The sequence below is a fragment of the Medicago truncatula genome, chromosome 6 (assembly GCF_003473485.1).
Source record: "Medicago truncatula cultivar Jemalong A17 chromosome 6, MtrunA17r5.0-ANR, whole genome shotgun sequence".
Taxonomy (NCBI): Eukaryota; Viridiplantae; Streptophyta; class Magnoliopsida; order Fabales; family Fabaceae; genus Medicago; species Medicago truncatula.
Window position 1 is genome coordinate 20981244 of NC_053047.1, and position 13112 is coordinate 20994355.

The following is a 13112-nucleotide window of genomic DNA, read 5'->3' on the forward strand; positions in this document are numbered from 1 at the left end:
CACCAATATGACCGAATATACCACAGATTTCACAATGAGGAGATGTAGGAGTAGGTGTGACTACACTAACATTAAATTTTTCAAATTTTTTTGGTTAGTGCATCCACCTTAGCAGCAAGGTGATCATAATCAGAGACTTCGTACATAACTGGCTCTTTTTTAGAGGGTTTCGAAGTGATGGCTCTCTCGTTGGTCCATTGGTAGTGATTCTGAGCCATGTCTTCAATCAAAGCGTAAGCCTCCGTATAGTTATTGTTCATCAAGGCTCCACCTGCAGCTACATCAACAGACATCTTAGTGGTATATGTTAGGCCATTATAAAAAGTTTGGACTATGAGCCACTTTTCTAAACCATGGTGGGGAGAAAGTCTAAGCATTTCCTTGAAACGCTCCCACACATCATAAAGAGACTCCCCATCTTTTTGATTGAACCGCGTGATTTGATCTCTTAGTTTAGTGGTTTTAGAGGGGGGAAAGAATCGGGCAAGGAATGCTCGCCTCATTTGATCCTATGAAGTGATGGAACCAACTTCGAGGGAATGGAAACAAGCGCTAGCTCTATCCCTTAAGGAAAAGGTAAAGAGATGAAGTCTTAAGGCTTCTTGGTTCTCTTTTATAGTGTCACTGAGTCTTAGGAAGGAAGTAATATGGAGATTTGGATCCTCAGTGGGTGATCCAGAAAACTGATTTTGCTGCACCAAATTGAGTAGTGCAGGCTTGATTTCGAAGTTGTTACCCTCAACCGTCGGGTACACAATAATAGCTTCTGGCTCTTCCGTAGAAGGTGTTGCATACTCTTTGAGAGTGCGTTCAACCATGGCAATATTATTTTGTGCCTCTCTCCTTTACTTATGCAAATATCTTTTGATCTCAGGAATAAATTCTCCGAGACTTTTACTTCTTTGCATAAGAAATTGAGAATCCAAGAAGTTAACGGTAAAACAAAAGAAAGAAAGAAGTAGGAGTAAAAGGGAAAAGAAAAGATTCTAATCATAAAGAAAATGTTAATTAAATTAGTCAACTCCCCAGCAGCGGCGCCAAAAACTTGATGGGATAAAACCGCAAGTGTACGGTTCTATCGAAGTAGTAAAATAAGAGTTTCGTTCCGATAGGGAGTTGTTTAATTCAATTAACTTTAGTCGATGATTAGAAGAGAACCAAGTTGTAAAATTGGGGTTTTCAAACGGTTGAAAGATAATAATATAAAAAGAGCCTTGGGACTATTGGTTCACCTTAATGACAAATCCTTCTCAAACCAAACTAGTAAACCTAGAACCTTATGTTAGACCTAACTTCTAAAGACAGTTTCTCTTTTGTTCCTCTAGCAACCAAGCCTATTTCGTTGACTTGATTACTATTAGATTTTGGTTCCTTTAATAGACAAGCCTATTTCGCTGACTTGATTGCTATTAGTTCCCTTGAAGATTGAAATGTCTCAAAGATTGCAAAGACTATTTCGCTGCCTTTGTAACCTTGTCTAAATTCACTTGTTCGAATATCAAAGCTCCACTTTCGTTTTATGAATTGATATTTGAGATGATGGATTAACAATTATCAAACCCTTGGTTACATAAGAGATCAGGGTCAATAACTTGGTTTGATTAGGATTATGTCATTAAGACTTATCCAACAATCCCAAGACAAGAGAAGTCTACTCACTCATGTTCATCGTAGACGTGGAGAAGAAGGAGAAAAGCATAAAAGTAAATAACAAGAAAGTAAAGGAAAAGAAAATAACTTTTATTAGAAAGACAATTGTCACTTATTGAATTCAGAGAAAAGATGAATATTTATGATGACTAGCTACTCTATTTATAGTTTACATTCAACTTAGAATCTAAACAATTACATCACTAGAATGTTCCACAAGCAACAGGTTTTTTGGTAAAACTAAAATAGAGTAGCTTAAAATCTAAGCAAAAACAGCAAAAGTTGTTATGGGAGGTGGCACGGCCGTGCCAAGCTTCGCACCGGCCGTGCCAAGCTTCGCACCGGCCGTGCCAAGCTTCTAACTTGAGGGAGATGTATTTTTGTCTCCGAATCATCGTATATTTGCACCAAATCAGCTCTAAAACCCCTTTCTTTTGCTCCAAGACTTAATCCTTCAAATATTCATTCCTGAAATATAATAATATGCAATTGAAGTAAAATAGTTCAAAAAAGAAATAATATTAAAATAAAATAAATTTAAATTTAATTAAAACGAAACTAAATATTATACTAAAATAGATAATTATTGACTCATCAGTTGGAATGGATAAATGTAAACACAGTTTGCATGAGGGAGTTATTTTACCAAAAGGGTCATCACCTTTGTCAATTGATAGCTTCCACAACAAGGTGAATGTTATGTGGAAATCCATTGGTTTGTGGGGAGTTACATCTAATGGGAAGAGATTTTATGAATTTATCGTTTCTTCAATTGAAGATATCAAAAGGGTTAAATATGTGGGATCTTGGTCTCCAGCTTTTTAAAATCTTTTTACATTGACTCAAGATTTCAACACAGCATGTAGCACTTGTAACACCCCAATTTTTAAAAATTAGTTTATTAGATAATATAGTATTATTATTTTTAGTAATAATATTGATTGTGTGACATTATTTTTATTTTTATTGAATTAAATTAGTTTTTGGTTTTTAGTTAATTGGGATAGAGACATTGGACTAATAAGGGTAGTATATATAAAATAGAGTTTTAATTAAAAATAGTGAGAAAAAATAATTTTTTACGAAGAAAATAGAATTTTTAGAGAGAATAAGAAAGTAGAGTGCAAACGGAGGTGGATTACTAAAATTGAATAGAAAAGAAGTGTAGCTAGTGACCTGAGTATCATTTTAATGATTTAAGTAGAGGGAGGTGTGAATAGAAAGGTGGTGTAGTTAGGAGAAGAATGGTAACAAAAATTAGAGGTACAAATAGTAATCTGAAAAGATTAGTAACAAACCTAGAGGACATATAGTAATCTAAACAATGTGTATTGTCGAGTCATTGGATGATGTGCATTGTTGAGTCATTACTTGGTGTTCATGCATTCATGCTCAGTCCTATTTAACGATGTTGTATTTCACGATGATGTGGACAAAATCAGTAACATACCTTTGATGTCCAAAATATTTGACGATGGTTATATGTTTGGTACCACATGCATATAGATTCGAGTTAGAGACATTGCATTCATTGTCAAGCATATTTGAAGATGTAGTACATTTGATGATGTAGTATATATATATATATATATATTTGGAGATGTAGTATATTTGACAATGTAGTATCTATATATATATAAATTTATAGTTGAAGATGAGTTTATTTAAAGATGCTAATATATCTGGATCTATTAAATTATGAAAGATGATTATTAAATGATGTGAATAATTTAAATATGAATATATGATTGTTGTTGCTCACATGTTATTATAAGATGTTGATTCATACCTATTTGATTTTTATTAAATGAAATTTTATATTTAAATGTCAATATTATCTGACTGTGATGCATACATGTCTAAGTGTAATTGAAGTGTTATTTTATCTGGATCTATACATGTGTTTATGCATCTCTTATGTTGAGTATATTCTCACCCTCTAGTGGCGGGTTGGGCGCCTGCACCCTTGTGGTGTAGATTTGCAGGAAAAAGAAGTTTAGTAGCAGTGAGTCTTGGAGGATGGATTTGGAGCCTACTCGTTTACATATCGCTTTTGGGAGTCTTTATCGTGTCGATGCTCTGATCTCTGACACTAGGATTGGGGATTTATTTTATTTAGACTAAGTTTTTGAATTCTATTCTATTCCGTTTTTGTTGAAACTATGATGAGATGTACACTTTAAAGTTTTTGAAAACTATTCCGCTGCGACGTTTTTTTTAATCTAAATAAAGTACTTTTGATTTGATGAAGATGTGTGACACCCTTACGTGCTTTAATAATTATTATGTTTTTATTAGAAAATGATATGTTGGGTTTATGGTGTTACATAGTGGTATCAGAGCAGATCGGTCCAGTCAGACCAAGTTTATATATATATATATATATATATATATATATATATATATATATATAGGACATGTGCGCAAACACTGTCGGTAGTTGTTTGTTGTTTGAGTCAGGTAATTTTCGAGGACGAAAATTCTTTAAGTGGGGGAGAGTTGTAACACCCCAATTTTTGAAAATTAGTATATTAGATAATATAGTATTATTATTTTTAGTAGTAGTATGATTTTGTGACATTATTTTTATTTTTATTGAATTAAATTAGTTTTTGGCATGTTTGGGTGGGGTATTTTTAGTTAATTGGTATAGAGACATTGGACTAATAAGGGTAGTATATATAAAATAGAGCTTTAATTAAAACGAGTGAGAGAAAATAATATTTAGGAAGAAAATAGAGTTTTTAGATAGAATAAGAAAGTAGAGTGCGAACGGAGGTGGATTAGTAAAATTGAATAGAAAAGAAGTGTAGTTAGTCAGCTGAGTAGTGTTTTAATGATTTAAGTAGAGGGAGGTGTGAATAGAAAGGTGGTGTAGTTAAGAGAAGAATAGTAACAAAAATTAGAGGTACAAATGATAATTTGAAAATATTAGTAACAAAACTTAGAGGACATATAGTAATCTAAAAAGATTGGTAACAAACTCAATTAGAGATTATAAATAGAGAAGAGATTTAGAGTAAAAGGGTTACGGAGAAAGAGAGAACAAAGCGGCAAAAGAAAGACTAAGATTGTGTAGAAAAGAGACAAAGAGAGAAGAGCTTAGGGAGAGATTCAACCGTAGAAATTCATCTATTCAGCAAAACTAGAGGCAAGGGGGGGAGTCTGTATTCACCATAAGGGTTGTGTGAACATATGGGTAGTGAAGAGTTTTGTTTTCCATTATTTTGCATAATCTTTGATCATTATGTGTTAAATCGGTGTTCTATAATATTGCTATGGTTTTGATGTGCTAAGTTCTTGATTTAATCGTGTTCCTTTGTTTGGTCTAGGAGTTTTATTCTTAATTTGATTCAAACCGTGATTTAATTTATATTATTTTCAAGAATGCATTACGATACCATTTGGAACAGTAACATGAAAATTTTAATCCATTTGTTTTGCTATTCGATGCAACGAACAATTTTTGAAAACAAGTTATCTATCTATATAATAATTTTGATTTTGTGAATCAGTAGCTAACACGATTAACTAATAATATTCATGTTTTAGGCTAATTAAGTACCAATATTTCATTGCCCATTTTTATTTTAATGCATGTAGTGTTTTCAGATGAATATATGCACAATACTATATTGTGGGACAAATTAGCAGCGTGAATCACAATATCTTATATGCGTGAGCCAATTAGTGTGATTCGGTTTATATCTTTTGAATTTGATTCAAATATTTTCATATGTGATAACCAATAGCTGGGCAAAAAGATATCAATTCTAGTAACTATTTCTATGTTATAAAAGTTAGTATTTTCACTATATGATAGCATCTGACATTTATTAAAATAACTTGATTCTATATTCAAATTTTAAATAGATGATGTGAAATAGATGTGTTATTTAAGGATGTGTGAATTAAAGATGTGCTATATAAAGATGTTATATTTGACGATGGTGCTAATTAAAGATATGTATTGTCGAGTCATTGGATGATGTCCATTGCTGAGTCATTACTTGGTATTCATGCATTCAAGGTCAGTCCTATTTAACGATGTTGTATTTGACGATGGTGTGGACAAAATCAGTAACATACCTCTGATGTCCAAAATATTTGTTGATGGTGATATGTTTGGTACCACATGCATATAAAATCGAGTTAGGAACATTGCATTCATTGTCAAGCATATTTGAAGATGTAGTATATTTGACAATGTAGTATATATATATATATATATATATATATATATATATATATATATATATATATATAAATTTATAGTTGAAGATGAGTTTATTTAAAGATTGTGATATGTCTGGGTCTATTAAATGATGAAAGATGATTATTAAATGATGTGAATAATTTATATATGAATATATGATTGTTGTTGCTCACATATTATTATAAGATGTTGATTGATACCCCTATTTGATTTTTATTAAATGAAATAAATTTTATATTTAAATATGAATATTATCTGACGGTGATGCATACATGTCTAAATGTAATTGAAGTGTTCTTTTATCTTGATCTATACATGTGTTTATGCATCTCTTATGTTGAGTATATTCTCACCCTCTAGTGGCGGGTTGGGCGCCTGCACCCTTGTGATGTAGATTTGCAGGAAGAAGAAGTTTAGTAGCAGTGAGTCTTGAAGGATGGTATTGGAGCCTACTCGTTTATACATCGCTTTTCGGAGTCTTTATCGTGTCGATGCTCTGATTTGTGACAATATGGATTGAGGATTTATTTTATTTAGACTATGTTTTTGATTTCTATTCTATTCAGTTTTTGTTGAAACTATGATGAGATGTATACTTTAAAGTTTTTGAAAACTATTCCGCTGCGACGTTTTTTTCAATCTAAATGAAGTACTTTTGATTTGATGAATATGTGTGGCGCCCTTACGTGCTTTAATAATTATTATGTTTTTATTAGAAAATGATATGTGGGGTTTAGGGTGTTATAGCACCAAACTACTACTCAAGTATGGATCAGGATATATGGTCTATCTCAAGAGTAATGGAGAAAACGAATTTTGTTTGCTATTTCTAGTGGAGTTGGTACTCCTATATGTACTGATTCCATCACAAGAAAACCTAGAATGGAGAGATCATTTGGTCATTATGTTTTTGTTTTAGTTGACATGGATCTGAATAAAGATTTGGTTCATAAAATTCTAGTTGATTGGAAGGGGTTTGCCTTCTTTGTAGATGTTGAATATGAAACCTTACCAAATTTCTGCACTCATTGTCTAGAAACTGGTCATCACATAGAAGTTTGTAAGAGATTGAAAGTTGATGATGTTCCTCAAGGTAATCAGAAGGTGCAGGGGAAGCCGAAAATCAGGCAGGAATCAGGCAACCTGACATTGTTAACTTGGAGAATACTCCAGTTAAATCCCCTGAAAGAAACAAAGGGTATGTTCCTCTTGAAAATGAAATTAATGATGCTATTGAAGCTCATAATGCATCATTTGCTATGATTAATGTAGATAACAATCAAACTCCAAAGGAACCTGAGCACATTTCTCTTGTCATCCAACAGGTATGTAGTGGTAATTCTGAATTTGTGGAAAACAATAGGAGTCACAATGATTTAGATGCTTCCCTGCTTAGTGTGGACAGTGTTTACTCTAAGCAAGACTTAGCACAAAAGGACATTGATGGGACAAAACCGCAAGTGCACGGTCTTACCGAAGTAGTAATAAAAGAATATCGTTCCGACAGGGAGTTATGAATTCAATTAACTTTAAATAATGATTAGATGAGAGTTTGAGATTATAAAGTTTGGATTTTTAATTAAAAGAAAATAATAATAATAATAATAATAATAATAAAAGGAGCCTTGGGATTATTGGTTCATCCTAATGACAAATCCTTCACAAACCAAAACCTTAAACCTAGAACTTTATGTTAGACCTAATTTCAAAAGACCGGTTTCCCTTTAGCCCCTCACTTTTCCTTTCAGTCCAGTGAGAGTTTTCTTCTAGCAATCAAACCTATTTCGCTGATTTGATTACTAGAAGAAGCTTTTAAGGTTTGAAACTACCAATGACTCAAAAATTGCAAAGACTATTTCGCTGCCTTTGCAATCTTTGTCTAAATTCACTTGTTCGAATATCAAGACTCCACTCTTGTTATATGAATTGATATTTAAGATGATGGATTAACAATTATCAAACCCTCCACTTTCGCTTCTACAGTTTGATAATGATTAATTCATGTTAAAACGGTGAATTTAGATTAGAAACTAGGATTACATAAGATGAACTTTTATTCCAAGAACAAAAGATGAATATTTGTGATGGCTAGCTACTCTATTTATAGTTTAAATTCGACTTAAAATCTAAGCAATTACATCACTAGAATGTTCCACAAGAAACTGCGGGCTTTTTGGTCAAAACTAAATAGAGTAGCTTAAAATCTAAGCAAAAGCAGCAAAAGGGAATCCTGGGAGGTGGCACGGCCGTGCCAATGTTAGCATAGGCCGTGCCAAGTTTTTGACTTGAGGGAGACATATTTTTGTCTCCAAATCTTCGTATTTTTGCTCCGAATCAGCTCCAAACCCCTTTCTTTTGCTCCAAGATTCAATCCATCAAATACTCATTCATGAAATATAATAATATGCAACTGAAGTAAAATAGCTCTAAAAGGAAATAATATTTAAATAAAACAAACTTAAATCTAAAAAAAACGAAACCAAATATTATACAAAAATAACTAATTATTGACTCATCAGGCATCAAATTTTTCAATGAATCTTGGGCAAATTTAGCAGAACTAGATGAGGATATTGAGATTCAAGACTGTTTACTTGATGTGCAAGCTATCAATCCAGCCACTGGGAAAACTGCTCAACATATTCACTCCCCAAAACAACTGTTGCAAGTGAGCTATTCTATGATTGATGATGATAGTTTTCAACAGATGATTTCAAAAGGAACAAAAAAACCTCAAAAAGCTGCTAATGTAAAGAGTGGTCACACTACCAGATCAAAGGTTTGCCCCTCTAAACCTTTACAATGAAGTGTCTCTTCTGGAATTTAAGGGGACTAGTTAACTCCTCCACTAAGTTAGCTCTTAAAAAGTTACTGATTTTATATAAACCAGATATTTGTTTTATTGCAGAACCTATGATGTATATTTCAAAACTTTCTCCTTTTCGGCTTGATAGACTTGGAATGAAACTTGTTTGTGTCAATAATAGAGGCCCTCTGATACCTAACTTTTGGTGTTTTTGTGCTAAGAACCTTAAGCTTATCCTAATAGATGCTGATGATCAATAAATTACTCTTAACCTGCTTTTGAAAGGTAAATGTTTTAGCTTTTCTGGTGTGTACGATTCCAACTATCAGTTGAAAAGAAAAGAGCTTTGGAAAAAATTGAAGATTATTCAACATGTTGCTAATTTACCTTGGTACTATCTAGGTGATTTTAATAATATCCTTGGTGCTCATGAACAAAAAAAGCAGTTATAGAGTCATTGAATTCACTGTGAAGGATTTTCAAGACTTGACTAATGCCAACAATCTCATTCACATCCATACTTGAGGGGTTAGTTATACCTAGTCAAATGGAAGAAGAGGCAGGTTTCACATGCAAAGAAGACTTGATAGAGAAATTTGTAATCAAGAATGGTATGCTGCTTGGAATTTAGTTACCCGCTCCACTCTCACAAAACTCAGATCTGACCATTACCCGATCTTGCTAAAGTTTAAAATTGATGATTCTATGTTTATTTCACAATTCAAATTCTTGAAAGTTTGGTTATCTCACCCTGATTGTGTTCACATTGTAAAGACTAGTTGGAACACTCATTTAGTTTGATGCCCTATGTTTGTCATGAACCAAAAATTGAAACACCTTAAATCAGCCTTGAAAGTTTGGAACAAAACCACTTTTGGAGATGTAAATGCTCAGGTCAACAATGCTATTTAGAAATTTGAGTCCATTCAAGATCAACTAGACAACCTTAATGTTATTTATGAACTTTTAGATCAAGATAAAGCTGGCCAAATTGAACTTGAGAATGCTTTAGATATTGAAGAAACCTTATGGCAATAGAAACCCAAAGTCAAATGCTTACTCAAGGTGGCATAAATACATCATACTTCCATAGAATTGCCAAAATAAAATAATCCTCTAGCCTTATCACATCCATTACAAATGGTGACGAATTGTTGACTGATCCAACTGAAATCTCATTGCATTTTGTCAGTCACTTCAACAATCTTTTCAATTCTTCCACAAACACTTCAGATAATGGAATAGTTGAGGAAGTGACTCCTTCTCCAATCACTGATAAAATAAACTCTTTGCTTATTATGCTTCCATCTGCTAGTGAGATTAATCAAGCAGTTTTTTTATTAAACAAAGAGAGCGCCCCAGGTCTTTATGGAATTTGGAGCACTTTTTAATCAATCTTTTTGGGATATTATTAAATATGATGTTTCAAAAGCTGTTTTAGATTTTTTTTCAAAAATGGTTGGATTTTACCAAATTTTAACTCAAACAATATTGTGCTTATTCATAAAACTAACCATGTAGATAAAGTCACTAATTACAGGTCCATTGCCATTGCAAACTTCAAGTTCAAGCTTATCTTTAAAATTATGGAACATAGACTTTCTAATTTCTTGCCTGCAATTATTTCAACCCAGCAATGAGGATTCAACAAAGGTAGGAGCATAACGGACTGTAGATGCTTAACTTCTGACCGGAAATTTCTGCTCATAGTTCTCAAATGCTTTGGATTTTTTGAATTTTTTTGTAAATGGACTCATGCTATTCTTTTGTCTACTAAACTTTTAGTTTCTATTAATGGCAAGCTTCGTGGTTACTTTAGTATAGGTGTTATTCAAGGAGACCATCTCTCCCCTATTTTGTTATGCCTTGCATAGGAAGCTATTAGCAGAAGCTTGACCAAATTAGTCAGGGAGAAGCAACTTACTCTTATTCATGGAACTAGAGACCTCCATATCCCATCACACATTTTGTATGCTGATGATATGATGCTATTTTGCAAAGGTACAACTTCTAACATTGATGTGATCAAGAATGTTGTTATGAGATATGCTGAAGCTTCAGGTTAGATGGTAAACCTCCAAACTGCTACTCAAATTGGTTTTCAAATTACAACTCTCCCTTTTACATACTTAGGTGTTCCAGTTTTTAGAGGCAAGCCACAATACATCGATTTTCAACCTCTTGCAGATAAAGTAAAAAGTAAGCTCTCATCTTGGAAAACATCCCTTCTCTCTATTGCAGATATAGTGCACTTAGCGAGGAGTGTAGTATAAAGTATGCTCCTTCATTGGCTTACCATCTACTCTTGGCCAGTCAAATTGTTAAAGGATATGGAAAAGTGGATGTGAAATTTCATTTGGAGTGGTGATCTAAACTAAAAAAAAAACTTGTACCTGTTGCTTGGCATAAGCTTTGTAAACCTTTCAAGGAGGGAGGGCTTGGTGTTAGAAAACTTTCTGATATCAAATAAGCTGGTAACTTAAAGAATTGTTGGGATATAATGCAGTCCGATTTACAATAGGCCCAACTCATCAAAAGTAGAGTGTTGAGAGGAAATCACACTGTGAATCATCACATTTCATCATCAATTTGGAGTAGTGCAAAACATAAATTCAACACGCTTAAGGAGAATGTTTCTTGGAAGATAGGCAATGGTCAGCCTATCAAATTTAGGACTGATTCTTGGTGTGGAGACCCTTTAACCGTTGCCTTGGATATCCCTCATAATCTTATTCATCTGTTGCAATCTCACCTTGATACGTGATGACAAGTTATCTTACGTTAATCTTAGTGTACTTGCAGAAAAAGTACAATAAGGATTCTAGGGTTAAGAATCGTATACTAGGGTTTTTAGACTGATTATTAGATACTTGAGAGTGTTCTCAAGGGTGGTATTTATAGCCTTCTATGGGCTTGGGTCTTGGTTGCTTAGTCTCCAAGTAATAGGGGTATTTATGTATTTAGGGCGGTTTATAGAAGTTTCTAGAGATTTAGTATGGCGGCGATATGACAATGCGCTCCTTAGGCCTTTTGGCTTCTTTTAAAGGTACTAAGGCCTTCTTGAGGGGTCTAAAAGTCCTTTTGGAGGTCTTTCAGGTCCTTAGGAATATTATGACGGACCATAGCCCCCAAGCACAAGTCTTGGCACAAGGCGTGGTGCTTTTTAAGCTGAAGAGATCATTTCGTTTTCATGGGCGGGCATAAAGTTTTTACTTAATGTCATCTCATCATCCGACGGTTCACATCATGAGACTTTTATTATTCTTGTATCGCGAGTTAATCTTCCAAGATGAGTTACACGCGCCCTTGAAGGTTTTTCTATCATTTGATATTGAAATTTATAGAACCCTTAATAAGATTGATGGCGACTTCTCATTTTTTGGTTTTTTCAACCGGGTCGCCAAGTGCAGAGCCTTTAACAAGGTTGGTGGCGAACTCACGGTTTCTTTTGACCGGGCGACAAGTACAGAGCCTTTAACAAGGTTGGTGTCGAACTCACGGATTTTTAACCGGGCGACAAGTACAGAGCCTTTAACAAGGTTGGTGTCGAACTCACGGATTTTTAACCGGGCGACAAGTACAGAGCCTTTAACAAGGTTGGTGTCGAACTCACGGCTTCTTTTGACCGGGCGACAAGTACAGAGCCTTTAACAAGGTTGGTGTCGAACTCACGGATTTTTAACCGGGCGCCAAGTACAGAGCCTTTAACAAGATTGGTGTCGAACTCACGGCTTCTTTTGACCAGGCGACAAGTACAGAGCCTTTAACAAGGTTGGTGTCGAACTCACGGCTTCTTTTGACCGGGCGACAAGTATAGAGCCTTTAACAAGGTTGGTGTCGAACTCACGGTAATCTTCTTTTCTGCAACGTTTTAAAAACAAAAGTACAGTTATATAAGAAATTGGGGTCCCTCATTAAAAACCTGCAAAACAAATCTCAAAGGTCGAAAAAGTTGTTTTAAAATGTAATTTCCCGTTTCATCTGTATGTTTTCAATGGCGGGATTGTTGCTTCCATGCTTGTTTAATTATGGCGTGTTAATTGGCGAGTTCTCTCCTTTCATTCATCTAGCCCTTGGCGGGCTTGTTAGTATCCCAACCTTGATTTATCTGAAATATAACAATACCTCCGAACTTCCAAATTGAGGAGGAATGCCATCTCTATTGCTTTATCATTGTGTTTATTTAATTTCGTCTTGCTCCTATGTAGTTCCTTGTCGTTAGCTTTCTTTTGAACGATGCTGCTCTGGCTATTCGGTCCTCGTGGTGTGATTGTATATAACCTGATAGTTAAGTTCTTCGATCTGCTGCTTTATATATAAGTTGTGTTGACCTGAAACAAAACATAATATATCTTCTAGCCGGATTCGACTACTACCGAAGTGAATAGTTACAAAAATTTGAAAGTTTCCTTGTGAGTACCTAGCATATATATTTCAACA

At 34.1% G+C, this 13112-nt stretch overlaps 1 non-coding gene across 1 annotated transcript; it reads left to right on the forward strand.

Moving 5' to 3' along the window:
- The first annotated feature begins 348 nt into the window (after positions 1–348).
- Positions 349–455, forward strand: LOC112416179 (small nucleolar RNA R71). The gene has a single exon (XR_003006487.1). It is a non-coding gene; the product is annotated as a small nucleolar RNA R71 (small nucleolar RNA).
- The last annotated feature ends 12657 nt before the right edge of the window (positions 456–13112 follow it).